The sequence below is a fragment of the Odontesthes bonariensis genome, chromosome 2 (assembly GCF_027942865.1).
Source record: "Odontesthes bonariensis isolate fOdoBon6 chromosome 2, fOdoBon6.hap1, whole genome shotgun sequence".
NCBI classification, from domain to species: domain Eukaryota; kingdom Metazoa; phylum Chordata; class Actinopteri; order Atheriniformes; family Atherinopsidae; genus Odontesthes; species Odontesthes bonariensis.
Genome location: NC_134507.1, coordinates 24922435 through 24938905, shown reverse-complemented (window position 1 = coordinate 24938905; position 16471 = coordinate 24922435). Strand labels below are relative to the sequence as shown.

The 16471-nt window shown below is 40.4% G+C and overlaps 1 protein-coding gene across 7 annotated transcripts in view; it reads left to right on the top strand.

Moving 5' to 3' along the window:
• Positions 1-16471, top strand: part of ehbp1 (EH domain binding protein 1) — a 145498-nt gene that overhangs the window by 33710 nt on the left and 95317 nt on the right. The gene's annotated exons all lie outside the window — the stretch shown is intronic.

Sequence of the window (16471 nt, the reverse complement as noted above, 5' to 3'; positions counted from 1 at the left end):
GCATGCAGCCCGGGTATGTTGTTTACACTTGAATGCGTGAGTCTGTATTCGTGTGACTTGTCCCACTGGTCCGGGTTGCGACCTCGGCTTTCATCTCCTTAGTCTGAGGCTTCTGCGTCCTGCTGCGATTTGCTCCCAGCCAACATCGCAGCAGATGTCACCAGACGCTGCAGCAAACACCGACGGCTCATACGTACACATGGAGACCTTCTCATACACATACGTGTCTCTTTGTCGTAAGCACACAAAGAAACATATAGATGCATTTATAACGCGTAGATACACATGCAGGCTCTAAACCTGTAACCAGGAGTTTGTTTTGTCTCATACAGTGTGACGTTTGACCCCAAAATAAACATCAAAACAAAAGTGGCACCTGGGAAACATCCACCTTCCTGTGTGGCCTTCACCTTGTAGAGCCAACAACTTAAGTAGGATGTGTATTGTGACTCGAGGTGTTGATGCCATAAACTGTGGATCAGACTCTCCTCGTTCATAACATGGTTTATGTATACCAAACAGGAAACCAAAGATGAGATGAAACCTCCATCATACCAAGTGTTTAAAGCCACAGTTCTGTAGCTCTGCCACAGTCCTTGTGAGTTAAAACTCATGCAGTGTTATATAGATGTATAAAAGTCTAAGATAACATAACATTTTGAATGCTAGAAAAGAGATGTTTTACTTCAGAGTTCTGCAGTGGGGGCTCGTTTCTGCAGCGGTATGACGATGGTTTCTGTGCCAGCTCACTCTGCTCAGGCTTGTACCAGTCTGGAGTAAAATAAGCTATCCCTTCTCCTCCCATACCCGTTACTGCCGGCTGTCCCCAAACTGACCCAGAAAACACGGACTCACAAGCACTCGTTCACCTCCACAAAACACGACGCAAAGGTTCAGTTGAGCTGATTGTTGTCAGGAAAAGGGAAAACTGATGTGTTGTTTTTTTAATTCTGTTTTATTCTTTACGCCTTTGTTGCAGAATTTTTACTTTCCACGCATCTCAGTCTTCCTTTTTATCGAAATAAATGTTGCATTGGTGATGTCTTAACAGGCGTTTGGGTGTACGTTATTGGCTGCCACACCCTGTCTTTATCAGTCATCTCTGAGGTTGTCCTCTATCGCTTCATGGCTCCACATGCCGTCACCTGCCCTTCTCCTTGGTCGACTCTAATCCGACTTTTCCTGCTTGTCTTTATCCTCATCTCACCTTGTTTTTGGTGTCATGCGTTACATGCCGATGATGGGTGGTCAGGCCGCTCTGGAAGGACGTGAGGCGCAATTGGGCAACCTCAGTGGAACAGTTATTATCTCACTCTCTTGGTTATTTATTTTTCGTCTGTGCGACTTAAGATGGCTGCTCGCGATGTAGACAGGCCTGTGTGGCCCTCCAAACATCAGCCCCTGTAAATCCCCCTGTTTATCCACAAGCTTGACCCACTGGACCTGAGTGGGCGGGGCCTACACCGGGTTGAAACCAGGGATGTGTGTGCATGCACAGAGGCATTTGTCATGAACTTACGGTAAACTTGTGTGCAAGGGTGAATAGTTCATGATCTCAGAGCGAGTACTTGTTTGTTTTTTTTATATGAGCGTTTAAAGGACTAAACACGCCGCCACACTCAGACACACACTGTTGCTGGCAAACTGAGGCAGCTGTTCTACTAAGTGACAATGAATAGGGTCTTGTGATGTGCTCCGATGCCAGTGCTAAGCCAGCCACTGACAGTTGGGCTGATCTCTGTTTGGGACATGAATCTGTTTTCAGAGTGCCTCTCCCAGCGAGTCTACGGGCAGGAATTCGAGGTTGTTGTCACTAAAGGCGTGCACGCATTTCTGTCTCGATGTGACGAAGGACGCCGTCTATCTTTGCAACTCTTGCGCTGTGAGGTGACTTGAGTAGAAAGCTCCTGAATGCTCGTTGGTTCTGAGGTTGCCCTCCTGTTTCAGTGCCTCTAAGTCAGGCTAAGATCACTGGCACATGAGGCATTACAGTGTGTTTTTGTCACGTGTAAATGCACATAAATAAAATTCAGGAACCCCATTGTTCCTTCATGGAAAAAAAGAATTTAAAGGAACAAGTGCTCACTCATGCACACACATACACACGCACGCACACTAAGGCACACCAGCTCCTTATCCAATCCCTCCACTAATTCCCCCTTGGTAGAAGGTGTTCATTGTTTCTCTTTCATTCTAATCTCTGCCTCTCCTTTTTTCAAAATCCATATTAGATTCTCTTTGAGTTGGTCACAATCGGAGCCACTGAAGCAGAGCATCACCCTGCTAATGCTCTTTGTCTTCCCAGATTTGTCACTTAGCACGGAGGGTACACCTTTGTCATGGAGCAGGGTGGGAGAGAGGCAGGCTCTCACTTGGGGCAATTGTTTCTTGTCAGAGGCCATCTTAACCCCCCCCTCCTTTAAGCAAATCAGCTTTGCTCTGGATTAGAGTCCTATCATAGCTCTGTCAGATCTCAGCAGCCTGCCAAAAAAAGCTAAAACAAACAGATCTTTAATGGGAGCATTGAATGGAAATCACTTTACTTCCAAAATAAAAAATTCCTATCGTGTGTTCACCCAAAAAATATCCGTTTGATATCTCAAATAAAGATGTTCCAGATGGATTTACCAACCAAACTCTTGAACCTCTTGGCGTCTCTCTGCTATCTTGGAGTGAAGCTTAAACAATAAAGGGCGGTGTCATCAGGCAGTCATCACAATACTTTGTTAGGTTAACATTTATATTGCAGTTTTAAAGAAAGTTTATGTTCAGAGGACTACATTGGAGTTAATTGAGTCAATATATTGATCTTTTTAGCCTCTTTTGTCTGATATTCTGTTAATGTTGGAGTTGCATTCTTCTCGAGCCCATCCCAAAGATTTTTTCTGTGCTTATTCTTAGTGGTTAGAGGTTTTCTTTAGGTTACACAGTTGTTAAAACCCTTGTTTTCTACATTCCCTCCTTTTTAAGACCATGGTTCGCCACTATCCTTCTAGGTTTTAATACTCCGTTGGACAGCTCTCCAATAATAATTGGTAAACTGTAACATCTTTTAAGTTAAATAACTTGTTGCCAGCTGAAACATATTAGTCACCGCAGCATTTCTCCAGTATCAGGTGTAATTATTTGGGTTTTCGTTTTGCTTTCTGCTGGTGAAGTTTAGTTTTTTTTTTGTTGGTGTTAACTGGATTGACACTCCAACTAACTCCCACCTTTCATGCACACTTATCTGACTTCATACATGTACACACACACACGGACGCCCACCCCGTTGCAGATGTCCGCTGCCATGGTGAATCTGCTGGCTTGATATCTGAACTGCTGCTTCATGCGCAGGGAGTAATCAATCCCAGATACGGTAGCTTGGGGTATTGGCTGAGTGATTTTGTGTGTGTGTGTGTGTGTGTGGTGATGTTATTGGCTATTATAGGTCTCTATGATGGCCAGAGATGGTAAAATGGCAAAAAAAAGTGATGAGCAGGCACTTCATAGACCAGGAATGAACTCTAGCTAATCCCTTCAACCTATCTTTTTCTCTTTAACCCTCCTCCTTGTGGCTGTCCTCTCCCCTCCTGCAGTCCCCCTCGTTTTCTCCATCTTTTTTTTTCCTTTTCTGGACTTTCTTTCTGTCTCCTTTGCCACAGTCTCTCTGTCTTCCTCCTGTCTTAATTTTACCCTTCTCTTTTTCCTCTTCTTGACCACCTCCCTTCATTTCAACACCCCCCTTGTGTCCCTTTCTCTCCCTTTCTCTCTCCAGCAGAAGTGCAGAGCCAGGGCTTTTGCCTGCTGGTAATTTATTTTCCCATTAGCCCCCTGTCTGAAGTGCATGCTCTGGGTCTGAGTGTGTGGGTGGGGTGGGGGGGGCACCGAGGGCCACCCAAAAGAAAGACCCGTAAAGAAGAAAAGAGAAGGGCACCCTGGACACACTGATAAGACGAAAGAGCGAGAGGGAGCTTGGATGGATGGATGGAGGAGACAAAAATGAAGAGAGAAATAGAGGACCTCAGATATTAGCTTGGTGTCCACATAAACATTTCTGCTCGTTATGAACTGTGATGCAGACTAGTTAGAAAAGCTGATGTTGGTGATGATCACTAATGCTGAAATGACAAATCGGTCCACACGGTGAAATCTTCTCGTATGTGGTTTTTGATGAATCTTTTGTCATTAATCATTTTAAAGCAGGTAGATTTATTAGCAGGTTTCAGCCTCCCACGAATGAGAATTTCCTGTTTTTTTTATCTGTATTGTGGAACCACTAATAATTATATTTACCCTCGACTCCTGAAACTGTGACGTTGATATGTGATTAATCACTAAATTAACTAACTAACTAATAATTTTCTGTTAGTTTCAGGCTGAGTGTTCTCACTATGGCTCATAAATCCTACTTAAAACATTTTAGTGTTCCTACTGGTTTTCCATATTTGGGCTGGGCAATCCCGTTTTGTTCTAATGTTCAGTTATTGGTTGAATGTTGTAAAAACAAAGGGATTTTTTTTTTTTTAAACAATGAAGCGTTGTAGTTGTAGTTCCTTGCCTTGAGCCTTTTTTTTTTTTTTCCCACCGGTCAACAAATCCTCCAACACCCTCCTCCTGAGTGCAGTGTGCAGAGTTTAATCGTCAGTTTGTCCCACATATAGCTGCCATAGATGCGGGTTTTTATAAGCTCCGGCTCTGCTTGGCATCAGTGGGAATGCATCACCTGGCGGAACATGCTAATCTTCACTTGGGCAACACAAATGGGCACAACTTCTCAACAGAAACGCACATTTACTGATCGTAAAGTGTCACAGGAAGGCTCTGAAACTGACCACAACAATTTATGGATAGCTGGCAGTTCATTCTCTGCCCTCCTGTGTGGGCCTGATATCTGTGGTCCAGTCAGAAATGGTAAAATAGACCGATGACAGATAAGTGATTATTAGAAACGCAGCCTGTTGGATGGGGTGGTTAATATCCCTTTGTGTTGTCGTAGTTACGCGCCTGTCCCCTGGGAGGTAGAAGTATAACAGCCCTCAGAGCGCTGATGATCAACCTGCTTCTACATGCAATGGGAACAGCTTTAATTGGCTTGTTTCAGCAGGTGTAGCAGGGTCCAAAAAACCTGTTTAAACATCTATTATCGGTGTAAAAACAGCATTAGTCACTCCTTGTGCTGCAAATTGAACCTCTGTTATTTTAACTTGACTGATGACCTTTTTTAGGTAGGTAATTGTGAGATCCTGACGTACTCTCCCATCCCTAAAACCTGATGATGGATGTACAGTATCAAAACAATTCAGAGATATTTAACAGATGACTCTTTTGAGATTCCACCCATACATCTTTGATATTATTAAGGGTGATTTAAAGTAATTGGTGACATTTTGAACCCTTTTCCAGCCATAAGATGCATATTTTTTATAATTTTGTTCACTCCACGGTTCGTGTGTTTCATCTCCTTCTGGATCAGGATGTTTTTGTGTGAACACTTTTTAGTTTTAGTCAAACACTTGTTGACAATCTTCTGTTTTTTCTTTTCATAATCACGTCGCTTAGTTGTCATGATTTACTCTCAGTTCACTGGGAGAAAGTTAGTAAAAGCACTGAAATTAAATAAGTGCACATAAGTTTTCTTTTTAATGATTTTTTTTTTTAAACATTTTTTAACATTTTCTCCCTGCCGTACTTCGGGAAGGTAAATACTGTCTGTTTTAATAAAGCTGTAAGGGTTAGGAGAGCAGCCATATTGGTTATTTAAACCACTATTGAGCTTCTGAACTGTAGTCTCAAACATATCATAGATGAAAATAAATCAACAGATCTCTTGAGCAGGAATCTTCACCCACGTTTCTGTCTCCAGTTTTTTGATCGCACACTGATTGATTGTTGTCAGTTAACCTCGCCGTTACTCTGGAATCCGCTTCTCAGTAACCACACGCCGGCCTGTCCCATTTTCCCATGTTCAGTTTCTGAGTGTTAAACAAAAAGGATGCCGTGTCTGCAGCTCACTGTCATATGAAACCATGTTCCTCCCAACAATGTGGCACCCTGTGCTGAAATCCACCATCTTTTCCTTTAAAACAAGCCTAATCCTGCTCTTGTTGCGACTAATCGCTCCCTCTCGCTCTTGTCCTTCACTTTATTCACACAATTTCCCCGGACAGTTTGTCAACCTTTTGTCGCACTTCTGTTGTTCACGTCCCAGGGGTAAGGTGGGGAAATCTGGTCCATGGTGTTTCTCTGGTGTTACTCTAGAAATCCTGTGGTCCGGTTTCTCTGCTTGTGTGTCTTTGACAACACACATGAAAGCCATTTGCACAGTTCATTCCATTATTTAGACTATTGTTATTGTAATGCACGGAACCAAAGTGATAGCATTGCATGCCTTTTATATCCATTGTTGCCTTTAAAATACACACACACACTGCTTGGGGAAAAAATAAATCCTCACATATAATAGTAGCAGATGAATGAATTGGTCTTAATCTCTATGTGTGTGTGTCTCTATAATGCCTATAGTGCAGCATTCATAGATGGTATGTAAAAACGGCTGCCTTATCAGTTATCGGGGGAGGCCAAATTGACACAGAGGAATCACTCCATTGTGTGTGGATTCAAAGAGAGATGTGAGCACATTGGATGTCTCCATTTCCAATAACTGTGACCTTGAGGCAAGAGGAGTAGCACAGTGCCCGCCCCCCACCCAACCTCCAATCTGCTGACTGTTGAGTTCAGACAGAGCCAGCTGATTTTTAGGGTGTTGGGGTAGAGAGCTGCCGGCGCTTCCTCCGAGTTATTCTACGGGGTAAATTGAGTTGGGCTTTTATTGTTTCTGAACCTCCAATGCAAATTAACGAAGGCCTGTGAGCAAGTTGCACGCTGGGAAATGAAACACGACAATGTGGCGTGATTAAGAGCCGTCAGACACACTCTAAAAAAGAATTCAAAGACCCAGTAAATCTGACAGTAATATATAGGTATGCATGATTGATATAACTGCTGAATAACATTATGATGAGTATTTGATTTGACTACATTAAAATTCATTAGTAGAACTCCAACAGGAACCTTTGTGTGAAATATACACATGTAAATTAAGTTTATTTCTTTGAAATAAATTACTATTTGACTGACAGATTACATAGTTTAAATATTTGTAATAATCACTGTATGTTTCAACAACATTTTTGAGAATATACTACTAACAGCAATTAGTTTTAATAAGTGCAATTGTTATCGAATTCAACTCAATTTTATTTGAGACGTAACTTAACAACTTAAAAAAATCAAGTAAACAGAGCGGAAGTGACGGAAGATTCTTCAACGGTTCTGGGACAGAGCTCAGAAGGACGGTTGCAGTCAGGCTTGGCGGGCACAGCGGATTGAATTTCAACCTGACTCGATGGTAAGTCATTTTGAACAAATTTATAGTTTCTGTATAAATTCTGTAAGCCAGACATGAGCATGAAATATCATTTGACAAACATTAGTATCGCGACGAGCTAGCTTAACTCATTAATTTGCCGTGTTAGCACCTGAACAACTCGAGGCGACACATCGTGTAGCTCGAACATTTAATGTGTGAAACTGCAACATGTTGCACATTTTAAGGTGGAGACAGGTTTGGAAATAAAACTTCTCGCCCTGCCAAGCTAGCCATAGCACCTATTTATAACCGTATCAAAGATGCTTCGCAGACTAGCTTTGCAGACCGCGCAAAGTATGTTGTCTCTCTATTCGCGCCTTGAGTGGAGCCGAAGTCGTGGCTTGGAGTAGCACCCCCCTCTCCCCCACCACCTTTCAAAAGGTGCCATATGAGGCGTCTCGGCTCTCGGCTCTTTCAGTTTTTAATGTCATATGCTTTATCGGCATGCATGGAAGGTAAACAATATTTCTAAGGTGTAAAGAATACGATAAAATTTGAGTTGTAAGTAATTGAGATTAGACACGAACAAGGAAATGGCAAAAATAAGTTGCCATATACCTGAACGTCTCAGACTGGGCTCTTTCTGAATTTCCAGTGCAGGTCTCTCATCTCACTCACTGGAGCGACAGAGTGCGTGTATCTCTAGTAGCCTTATTTTAAAAGTTCACAGGAAAAAAGACCATATCAACTAAAGAATCAATTATCCGAGCTAAGCCTGGTTTGTATTCAGCGAGATATAAAAGCATGCAATTCATAGTGATTTGTTTGTTAGTTTCTTATGGAAAGAAATACCATAAGCTTGATGGTTTTATCATGCATTCAATATATGTTAAAAATTTGCTTTTCAGCATGGGAATTTCAACAACTGATCAAGAAAAGAGGGGAGGTAAGTTGTTTCTGTTTAATATTAGCAAAGCATACCCCACATTTATTCCAAATTTATTGTGGGAATATGGACTATAGTGTCTCAACTTGCTGTGGCAACAGAGGCTTTTATTGTGCTCTCGTTTTGAAAATGTTGTCCCTATGTTACAGAATGAGTTTGGGAGCCACAGGAATGCTCGTGTAAAGGAGAAAGACATAGGGAGGACGAGCAGCAAAGGCCAGCAGGCCACACTTGAACCCAGATCACCAAGGGAAAAAGAGAGCCTTACGGCATAATCACAGGCCTGTGAGCCACTGGTGCACCCCTTTTAACCCACAGTAAGGTAAAAGTGTATGGAATGGCACTGTAAGCTCTGCACATTTGTGGCATCATCGAAGGGGGGACTTCTTAAACACTATCGACTGAAACATGGACATTTTGGTCGTGGACATTTTCTGCCTTGTATTCATTTGAACTGTCCATGTTCCTTTAAAACTTGGGGTGGCTTGCGTACACACTTGTATAGAGCTCACAAATCAGAGGAAACTGAAAATCAAAGAGATGGGATAGCTTTTAAATGTAAAATTTGTGACTCATGCTTTCCAAATACAAAAGATTATTTTCAACACATTAACTCTCATCTGAAAAGACTAGAAACAATAGTTTGTGTTTTTGATGGTTGTGAGTTCAAAACAAACATATATGGCACTTATGCTACTCACAAAAGTCGAAAGCACCAATCTTACTCATGTGATGACTTTAAGACTGATGTGATTGTAAAACTTCCTATTTCTACCAGTGTTCAACAGAATGAAAGCCATTTTTCATCAGTGGAATCAATTGAAGATGTGGAATTGGATACTACTGTAGATTTGGATTGCGAAGGACATACAAGTGCGATTGTGGAAGTAATTGGTTCTCTCTTGTTGAGGTTACAGAGCATTTATAATGTCACAGGTAAATGTTTAGATGACTTGGTGGAACAGCTCCAGTTTATTTGCGCATCATCATCGCAGTACATTCCAAATTTAGTGAAAGACATTTTTACACAGAATAACTGCACTGTTGACGAAAATGTTATCAGTGAGTTAGTTGAAAAATTACAACTCTGTAATCCTCTAACTAAAGCTTTTGGTCCTGATGGTCCTTTTCATTGTAAGTATAAGAGGGATAAATACTTCAAAGAAAACTTCCATTTTATCGAGCCAGTTGAATATATATTTGATCCACTGGACAGTTGTTGTTTTCAATACGTACCCATCCTACGAACCTTACAGCAACTGTTAAACAATAAAGACGTTGTAAGTAAAATACTGACAAGACATTCAGGCAATCCGTCACAGCTTTCATCCTTTCGAGATGGCAAATATTTTAAGTTAAATGAGTTTCACACGGATGGGGAGCTAAGAATTTCACTTATACTTTATGTGGATGATTTTGAAATTTGTAATCCCCTTGGAACCTCACGCAAAAAACATAAAGTGACAGCCGTTTATTGGGTACTTGCAGATGTGCCATCAGAATTGAGATCCCAATTAACATCAATTAATTTGGCAATTCTTTGCAAAGCTAATGATGTTAAGAAATTTGGCTATGAAACTGTCCTGGAGCCTCTCTTGAACGACCTTATTACATTGGAGGAAGAAGGCATTTTTTTCCCTGCCATTGGCAAAAATATCAGAGGAACAGTTTTTTGTGTTTCAGCGGATAATCTTGGTGCTCATTCTTTGAGTGGCCTGGTGGAAAGTTTTACTGGGCATTACATATGTAGATTTTGTATTGGGGACCATTCAGACTACCAGCAAAAAGAGGTGCATTCTGGTTTTTTTCCACCAAGAACAAAGGAGAATTATACTTTACAAGTTCAATCTGTATTGGAAAACCCTGATCTGGTACATTGTTACGGTGTTAGGAAGGTTTGTCCCTTAACAGAAAAATTGAAGCATTTCCATTTTGTGACAGGGTACCCACCAGATGTGCTCCACGACCTCTTGGAAGGAATAATACCTTTGGAGTTGGCACTATGTTTTAAACTGTTTTTAAAAAAACAGTATTTCACTTTGTTACAACTGAACAATTTAATTATTGAGTTTCCATATAATTGGACCGATAAAACTGACCGCCCCCAACCCATCCCACTAAATCTTTCTTCTCGCAGATCTATCGGTGGAAACGCACACGAGAATTGGACACTACTGAGATTATTACCATTTATAATTGGTTCGAAGGTGCCATTCAGTGATCCCGCATGGCAAGCTCTCATGACATTAAAAGATATTACTGAACTTGTGGTATCACCTATTCATACCGAGGACAGTATAAGTTATCTCGATACATTGATATCTGAACATCGCCATAGACTGTTGGAAGTTTTTCCTGACTTTAAATTAACTCCTAAGTTCCATTTCTTGGAACATTATCCAGAGATGATAAAATGCTTTGGACCTCTGGTTTGTGTCTGGACTATGCGCTTTGAGGCAAAGCATAGTTTTTTCAAGCGTATTGTTAGACACACAAACAGTTTCAGAAACATTCTACTCAGTCTCGCCACAAAGCACCAAATGATGATGTCATATCATTTACATGGTGATGGTTTGAAACCTGCATTATGTGTGAGTAAAGTAACTAGTATTCCATTGGCATTGCTGCATGAGGAAATACAGGAGTCTTTTAAAAAACGATATCCAACACAAACCACAGTGGAGCTGACAAATGCACTGTCATATCATGGAACCAGATATGCAGTTGGGATGATTTTGCCTCATGGATCTACCGGTGGTCTACCCGATTTTGTGGAAATTTCACAAATTGTGATTGTAGGCAGTGATCTAAATTTCATTGTTAAGTTGCTTAACAGTTGGTATTATGAGCATTTTAGGGGGTTTGTTTTGGAGCACTCTGGGAAGGTGACTCTGCTGCACATACAGCAACTTAGTGATACATACCCCCTGGCAGCGTACTGTGTGGGAGGGAAACGCATGGTCAGTTTAAAAAGACACATTATTGTTGAGTAGTAGGTGAAAAAGCTAAGCATCAACTGTACAGCAATCCTGCTCTGATATCCAGTTGTTAATTGTTTTCATACAGATGGACCCTGTTGTTGTGAAGGTGATTATAGATCATCATAGTGAGAAGCTCACACTGTCATCAGGGATGCCAGACACAGTGGATCAATTGCATAAGACTGTGAAGGATACTTTCCATATCCATGAGAAATTCACCCTCCATTATTTTGACGAGGACTTTGGGGATTTCTTCACAATTCATTCTACAAACGAGGTTAAACATAAGGGGACAATCAAGGTGGTCATTGTTCCATCCATTGTGCTCTCATTAGCAACACCAGAGACTGAAAATGTGGCAGATGCAGACAATATGAGTGACACCTCCAGTTTGACTTCAAAAACACAGTCATCCTCTACTTCTGCAGACTACCAGTCAGATGGCACATCATCAGTGTCATCACAAGGCACTGTCTTATTAAGCCCCGAAAGAGCATTGTGGCCAAGTGAAATTGAAATTCCACGTTTTTCAGTTGCAACAGAAGCAGTACTGGGGAATGCGAATGAACAGTTTTTGAAAAATGGAACTGTCCTCAACAGCCCCGGGGTCAAGTCTGAAATTATGGAAAGGATGGCAGATTACATGTACAGTTACACTGCCTATCCCACAGGCCTTCAGGTTGGACAGGTTGCAGAAGCCTTAGTCCAAAAACACCCATGTCTAACGGAACCTGGAAGTCGCAACGGATGGATTGGATGGATGTACAGCCTAAAATACAAGATGGGGAATTATAGGTCCAAGTTAAGAAATCTTGGATTTCCTGAAGTTACGTGCAATTCTCTCAAAAACAAGCGTCCTGGTGAGAGGAAACCAGCCCAAAATGTTAAAAAAGCACGCAAAGGGGAAGTGCTGTATCTCCCACATTATCCTTCAGGAGAAAGCAGTGAACACCAAGAGCAACAGCGGCTAAAAATTCTGTCTGAATTAAAGAAGAGAGACAGGGCAGCCATCACTGAATTGATGTCCAACACTTTTGCTCATCGAAGACAGGATGTTGTTAGTCTTCAACTGAGCATCAAAGAGATCAAGGAAAGGTGGCCTGCCTTGTTCGATATGTCACAGGTGAGAAAATCAAATTTCTTCAACACAAATACATCTTGGGCAGAAGAGGCTGAAATTCAGAAATTGTAGTTTAAATCTAAGTTTGTTAATTGGGCCCAGTCATTTTTTGTCTTTTTCTTCTTTTTTTTTTCCAGGTCAGCGCTGAGTTCCATCGAATTACCACCGTAAATCTTGAGTCCAAATTCATGTTCATGTTAGACCACTACACCCCTAAACTGCTTGCCATCTTCCAAGCCAAGAAAGGTGCTGCTGGACAGAGACATCGTACAGAAATGAATATTCTACTCCAGGTATTTCAGTTTACTCCTCTGTTGAGATGCTTCTTTCCCTCACCTGTCTTGTCACCACTCTTGTCTCTTCTAAACCTAATTTACTTCTCAAATAACTGACTCTTCTGTACTCTTGCATTCAATACAAGATCATATGCCTCATGTAGCCTTTATTCCACCACAGTGTTTCTCATTGTCCTCTAACCATCTGTCTTCTTCATATGCAACATATACTCTCCACATTATTGCTCCTCTACCCATCTGCCTACCACACTGTTTTATCTTTCATTCCTTTTTCCTCTGTTTCAGTGTGAGTATATTCTGAGTAGACTTTTAAAGAATATATCACATGGCAAACATGACTTCAAGGTTGACGTGATCACTCCAGATAAGGGCTGAATGATATAATTTTAATAGAAATTGCAATGTTTTATCCACTGCTTCACTAAATTTTGTTTCATTTTTTCAGTGTAGTCAAATCTGTTTATTGAAATATTAAATATTTAAAGTAAAAGGGCCAAAATGTGCTCTGAGGAGAGTGACTTCTGAATCTTGTCAGCTGTTTAAATACATTTTCTCCTTAACAGAGTGGAATTCCCATAGAGAAAACCAGAGAAGTTGTCATCCGATGTCTCATTGATCACCTTGCTGAAGATGTGTGTGCCTTAATCAAGGACTTTGAGGTGAGTGCAATAGATGACTTTCAGTATTCTTCCTACAGTAATCTGTAAATTTGAAAGTGTTTCCGCTGAATACATAGTCAGCTATAACAACTATTAATTGGCACTTTGACTTTTTGTGTCTATTGGAAAGACTGCAACATTAGTCTTGTGGCTTATATCCAAATCAGTTTGGATTTTGCAAACATAATACACCAAATATTATCTAAATTAAAAGTAATTCCATATTGGCGTGACTATCAATTCATATCTATTTTATTTATATAGTGCCACTTAACAACAGATGTAATCTGCAGAGAGGACTTATCTTCACAGATAATGTTTCATTTCAATAGTTTCTATTGGTTAAAAAACACTGCCACACTGACATTGTCAAAAAACTATTTGCTTCCCCTCTGATACACCTGCTGGTCATCTCCTGTGCCGTTTGCTATCATAATGCCCCACCAAGTTTATGGCCCCCCACTACATTATGGCACCAACAGACATATTGCTAAGTCCAGTTATGACCTGGATGAATGAGAATATGTATGGATACCTTAATTAGTGGTGAAGTCAGTATTATTATTGTTATTATTGTTGTTATTTGCATGTGTCTGTTCACATCATTCAAATTTGTCATATATGCTAGTTAAAATAATAGACAACTTACAACATGTTTGTATAGCTGATTTATATAGTTAGTTTGGTCATTTTTTTATGTTGGTGACATCCTGCCTGCTATAACCAGTTTCCTTTACAATATCTACAGAATTTTGATGATTCAGCCGTCAATGTGGAAGAAGAGCTGGCAGCAGAGACGATGGCTCTGTACCTTGTGCGTAATGAAGATGGACAAGTCAGGGATGTAGGGATTGTCATTGAGGGTTCCATCGTACTCAACCACCTTGGGGATCTCAGCAGAGCCTGCTGCTACTTGCTTGGACTAACTTATGCCTTGGACCTCAAATACCCCAAAACTCTGAAATATATTTTTGAAGTATTTCAAAAAATGCTCGTTGAAGTGGATGCTGGAAACCTGTCAACAAAGGTGCAACGACTGAAAAACAATGTAATGATATAGTTGTCTGTGGGGTAGATGAGCACAGATGAGACTCATACATAACTGACCCATGCGTGTAAGGCAAAAAACAGTCTGTAACCTAGGTAATTAGTGAGGTTCTTTTGGACAATTTATGGCTTTATTTTGTGGGGCATCCAATTTTCGAGTTAAGAGGCAGTTTCACCAGAATGACTTAATGTTGTACTTCTCAAGGAGAAAGTAGTTTTTGTATTTTCAGTTTGGAGTATCTGTAATTGTGAGAAATGCAGGTGATTAAAAAAGGATAAGAGATGACCAATGTATTGGCAAATCTAAATGTGAAGCCAAATATGCAGAGGAAATTATTTTGCCCTTGTGTCACAGATTGTGATAGGTCCAGCTACTATTCATCATTTGTTTAATGTGAAGATTACCTCTTGCATTAATATGCATCTTTAATATGTATCTTTTTTTTTCATGGCCATTTGGCAAGAAGCATTTTAGTTCATTTGGTCATTTGGTCTTGGGTATCCTGAATTGCCTTTCCTGTAACAGCTTTGAATATGCTGCTGTATGTTGTGTCCACATAACTTGAGTGGTAAGACAGAAGGACATGTTGATAAGTTAAATATTAGTTGGTGATGGTTCAGATGAAAACACAGTTGAACCCCTCTGTTGTCATGATATAGCTCCAGTTCTTGTGGAGAAGTTGCCAAGCTAAGTATTCTAAAAAAATCATTATCCTATACTGGAAAAAATAAAATTTTCTGTGGGAAAATGTTTTGTGAGATCTTGGTCATATTTGTATATAGTACTGAATATCCTCAAATCAAAAACAGCATATTGAGAATTAAGTTTAAAAAAAATCAATTAGTACAACAGATTTTTTTAGTAAGTCATAAGCAAATTTCCAATTATCTCCTACAAATGTTTTCAATTATATTTACTCAGTTTCTTTTGTGCTTTCTACTCACGTTTTCTATATGGTTTACACAGTATTTCAGTTATATTTACTCAATTTATGTGGTATTTGTGCAAAGTCAAATCATTCAGACGTAATTGAAAATATTAATTAGATTTACTCATTACTCATGTTTTGTTTTAACAGATTTGAAAGCTTTCAAATCAACTCAATATTTTTAAGTGTAAAAATGTTTCACTAATTGAATTAAGTATTATGCAGTATTATTTTTTTCAGTGCATGTGAGTTGTGTACACTTGGCATAGTCTGTATTTACAGTGTGGTTGACCTCAGGTTGTCCCTTCTTACCAGTACCACGTTGTTTTGTTTCATGGTAGCAGCTTAAATCAGATAATCATCTGCTTGATGCGGAACAAGGGATTCATCACTTATCATCTTTGTGATACCAGAGCCACGTCTTTATCTGCTGTCTCCGTCAACAACATACTAAACATCACTCACTTCAGTTATTAAAAAAAAAAACAAAGAAAGAAAGATAAAATTATTGTACGAGACATTTTACAGCGCCTTCGTGGTGGAAAAGTTAATATGTGTACTTTTTTTATGTACCGTAGGTCTTTCTGATGGACACAGCAGAAGTTTAGGAATTTAAGAGTAAATTATACGGGTTGAATTGACACTAAAAGTTGAAGAATGTGATTCCACCATGACGATCAGTAGAAATCAAGTGACTGGTGACCTGTGTTAAAAAGCCATTAGCTGATTGGTGTGGCTGTGTGTGTGTTTTTGTTCATCATGTGCTACCACTGCCCAACTGTCAGTGTGTATATCTAACAACCTAACAAAGAAGCCAGGTTCTTTCAGCACTCAGCCTAATTAATCCATCTCCCGGTGACAAAAGGGTCCCTACCCCTCCTCTCTCCGGCCCGTCCCATTGGCATTTTAGGGCAGAGGGATTCAGCGGGACCCCCGGGCACCCTCCTGCCCTGACCCCTGCCCCCCCACCAGGGGAGCATCTGTGGATCGATCCGGGGCCAGCTGGCACCAGCGGAGAGGAGCAGAACTGGGACTTTAAAAAAAAAAAAACACAAACGCACCCCTCTTGGCTGAAACTTAAAAACGAGGCACCGGCTCAGTGATTGTAAACAGATTTGGTTACTCTAACTTTTCCAGTGCAA